This window comes from Amblyomma maculatum, chromosome 3 (assembly GCF_055883805.1).
Source record: "Amblyomma maculatum isolate TAMU_Amacu chromosome 3, ASM5588380v1, whole genome shotgun sequence".
Classification (NCBI taxonomy): Eukaryota; Metazoa; Arthropoda; class Arachnida; order Ixodida; family Ixodidae; genus Amblyomma; species Amblyomma maculatum.
In genome coordinates, this window is record NC_139346.1 from 168716119 (window position 1) to 168720506 (window position 4388).

At 40.4% G+C, this 4388-nt stretch overlaps 1 non-coding gene across 1 annotated transcript; it reads right to left on the reverse strand.

Moving 5' to 3' along the window:
- Positions 1–3769: 3769 nt before the first annotated feature.
- Positions 3770–3842, reverse strand: TRNAV-AAC (transfer RNA valine (anticodon AAC)). Its single transcript has one exon. It is a non-coding gene; the product is annotated as a tRNA-Val (tRNA).
- Between the last annotated feature and the right edge of the window lie 546 nt (positions 3843–4388).

Genomic DNA, 4388 nt, shown 5'->3' on the forward strand with positions numbered 1-4388 from the left:
CGGATAATATCTCTATCCACCACCTCAAAACTTGTTTCTCATTTTTGCAATGTAGTTAATATGATTTTCAAACAGGCGAATTTCCTGATGCTCTGAAAGAGGCAAAAGAAATTCCAATAATTAATAGAGGGGATAAGCTATAGCCTTCCAATTACCGGCCGATCTCTATTTTTCTTCTTTGAGTAAAATCATCTGAAAAACAATCTTCCATCGCATTAATAGCTATCTAACTAAATTCAATATAATCAATCCTTGTCAACTTGGTTTCCGCAGGGGAAGTTCTACTGGTTTGGTCCTTATTAGTTTAACAGATTAGATAAAACAATTCATTGATGTTGGTAGTCTTTTCGGTTCCGTTTAAGATTTTACGAAAGTATTTGAAACCGTTAATCAGTAAATTGTGTTTACCAACTCGAAGCTTATGGAATTTGTGGTCCTCCCCTTGTCTTTTGAAAAACTACTCGCGCGACCGAAAACAACGCGTGTAAGTTTCTGGCGCTTTTTCTGAACCCAAAACTGTTAACCAAGGAGTACGGCAGTGGTCTGTTCTTGGACCGCTGCTCTTTATTCTTCATATTAACAACATTCCAGTTCATCTTAACCAAGCTCACTGTGTTTTATAGGCAGATGACACCATACTATCATTATGTGACAAGTCTGTTGATGACCTAATTTCTGCATTAAACGCGGTATTAGAAGTGATGTCTAAATGGTGTCAGTATAATCAGTTGATCATTAATCCAGCTAAGACACAAGTCATATTTTTCAGGAGTAGTCAAGCCATCAGTTGTATACCTACTTTGTTACCTCAAACGAATTTTCTAGGAATTATTTTAGAACCCACACTCAAGTTTTCCTCCCACGTCACTCATCTGAAAAAGAAGCGTTCACTTGGTATTCGAGCGCTGATTAAAGTTCTCTCGTAGTTTCCTCCCTTACTATCTCTGTACTTTGCTTTTGTTCATAGACATATCAGTTATGATATTGTTGCTTGGGGGCAACACTTACCAAACTCATAATTCTTTTGTGCAGCATATCCAGAATCAGGCCATCCGTATTGCCACTAATACATATCATTCTGCCAATAATATTTCATTATTCACAACAGTCGAATGTTACCGGTTCATAACCTATTTCAGTACACTCTGGGCGTTTTGATCTTCAGATTACTTAATTATTGCCTTCTTTATCAGTTCAGCGACACCTGCAGTTTGAAACAACAACTGCACTCGGTTTGCTGTAGCCAGAACAATTTATTATTTCCGAAAGCTCACTCCAATCATGGTGAAATGACATCATCGTTTGCAACCATTTCATTTTGTAATTCTATGCCATCCTTTTTAAAATCTGAATTTCATTCGACACGTGTGCACCGTTATAGAAATGTACTTAAATATTTCTTGCTTGATCGTGACCATGAGTAGGTTTTTGTTTGTTTTTGTCTTGTGCATAAGCTTTATCCTCGTCTGTTGTTCACAGGTGTACCCTGTAGCCTGTTATTTATGTTGTTCTTTTTGCAATCGTCGCTGCATTCCATTTGCTCTTAGTTCCATACATTTTATCTAGCATCCCTGTGCAGTCGCTGACTTTGGGACCCTCTTGGGTATACTACATTTTTGTATTTTATTTTGTGTAAGCAATAATGTTTGGCATTTGATTTGATTAGATTTGAGCATGATTTACTATTCAATGTTCGTAAGCGACTAATGTCTTCCAGGTGGCGCGCTTATCGTTCGTGCATGTTACATAAAAAAGAATGTAGCAGGGCTCAGCTAAGAAAATTATTTAACCGCTCTATCTTGGCGGTATTCACCCATTAGAGTGAAACGTGGAGGTAAAGGTAAAGGGTGCGACATAAATTGAGGGCAATACATCAGGCTGTGGAAAGTAGTTTGGTAGGTGTAACTTTAATAGAGAGGAAGCTAGCGGTGCTGGACAGGGAACAAACGCGTGCCAATGACATTCTTGACAAAATCACGAAGAAATGCGCATATGGACAAGACAAGTAAGTGAAGGAAGCATGACTGATTGTAGCTAAGAGTAACTTTCTGGATCGCGAGCGAAAGCAAACGTAAAAGAAAGGCCTTCACAAAGTGAGATGTACGAAGGAGATAGGGAAGTTTGCGTGGAATAGGTGACAGGTACTGAATAATATGGAGGGATATGGGATAACGCTTCAACCTGCAATGTGCGTAAATCAGGCTAATGATGGTGATGATAATCTAGGTGAAGTCGCATTTAACATCCACGCAAATGTAGCTGCCGTAACTAGGTTTGAATCGACAGTCGCATTGTCCCAGCCGAACGCGCGATACCCAACGAGCCATCGAAGCGGATAAAAGCGGGTTTCTAATCTCGCTGCCTTTGGTTCCTCATTTCGCAACATCATAATTATAGTAAAGAGCCGCACACACAAAAAAAGAAAAAATAAATAAAGGATTCGCAGTATGGTCCATGCTGAATAGCGCATTCAGAAGGACGAAGCCTGCCAGCGGTGCCGACGAGTCCCTTCCGAGAAAACGGGTTGTCTGTTTTTGATACTTTCGTATCCGCAATTCACGACAGCTTTGTCGTGTCACCCGTGGGCCACCATAACCTCCGAAGTCCTGTTTAGGAAAATGTCACGATCACTGTGACCTTTACTATACTGTGATTCGCTAGATCTCGGAGACATTCAAAAAGCATGCCATGCTATGCTATAACCCATCATACTAAACCAAACCATACCGTGGTGTACCGTATTATGCCATATTATACCATACCGTACCATGCCATACCATGCCATACCCCATACCATAACATACCATAACATAAAATAACAATGCAAGGTGCCTTACCGTACGGTTTTATTATGCCATACCAATTTTTGCAGGAGCCCCCGGAAGAGGACAGAATTCTTTCTACAGTTGTATAGTTGTATTTGCGTACTTTTAAACTACATGTGTGTCTTTCTACAAGCAGTATGTAACAAATAGCCTTAACTTATTTCTTCTATACGCTTTCTTCCGTGTTCTAGCTCTGTCTCCAGCTAGTCACTCTACTTACCGTTCTCTCTTTCGCCAGGCGCTGTCCGAATAGATGCCTGGCACGAATGGGAGCTGCTGCAGCTCATATCACATATAGTTCTTTTTTTTTCTTCAGTCTTTTCAAACCAATATTAAAATCACCGCGTACCATCTCCTAACCTGAAAGTGATTTTTTTCTTATGCGCCTCTTTATCCTCTTTCATTTCCATTTCCACGGAAGTTCTTGTGGTGTACAGGTAAGAACATAATGCGATATGACATTCCTTTTCATGCTAGTTTGTGTAAAACGAGGATGCAGTACAACAAATCAGATATCGAAGTGCGATCTGTACGTGAGCACTTCATTGAAAGTGTCATACTGCTCAGAGCAGCGCATCGAGTACTTCCTGACCAGCCAACATTGACTAAAGTGCTTGATGAACTGGCCTTGTGCTGCAGAAAACATTTAAAACTCTCAAGTCAGTGAATATGTTGCTGACGTGTTTTGTCATTATGTTTTGTACCTGTCCTCCTATGCCAAAGTCGGTAAAGAAGAAAAAGATATCCTTGTTTGGTAGTGGTTATCACGTCCGCCTAACACGCGAAAGATTCCAGGTTCGACCCCTGGCAAGAACACATTTTTGTTAATTTTTAATTTTACTTCCTTTAACAGTGAACACAGTTTTGCGACGTCATGCAAAAAGTGCTCAAAATTAAAATATATATATATATATATATATATATATATATATATATATATATATTGCTCCTGCCAGGGATCGAACCTGGGACCTTCCGCGTGTTAGGCAGATGTGATAACCACTACACCACAAGAACCTTTATTTTTTTTTTTCTTTATTGCCGACTTGGACATTCAAAACAAGACTATGAACAATAAAACTTGCCAGCACACTTTCGCGTGACACGGCGGGTTAAAACTTTTTCAGTTTTACCAAACTGTCAAGCACATGAATCCATTGTGGCTGCTCGGGGAGTGTCATATGCACTTCCTTGAACCGCACAACACTGTGTATGAAATGTTCTGGTACAGGATTGACTTGTATATCTTTATTGTATGAATTGGTACAAATACACCAGTAAAAGATCGTGGTTGCCATGCCCCTTGGCTGTATAAGCCCATTATACACCACAAGAACAGCTGCACGACTTTAAATTTACCTTGATGCTCATGCAACGTCACCAACAGCAACTGTCGATCTTTGTTGCCACTTTATCTTTGTCTCGATACCAACAGCACTGCGTTTTTTTTTTTGCATAGGCGGCGCAGCAGGCGGAGCCGGCCAGTCGTGGATGAGAGCGTTGCAGTCCCTGTGCATTCCGCGGCATTGAGTACGCTGTCTCGCAGTATTCCTTCGCAGGATT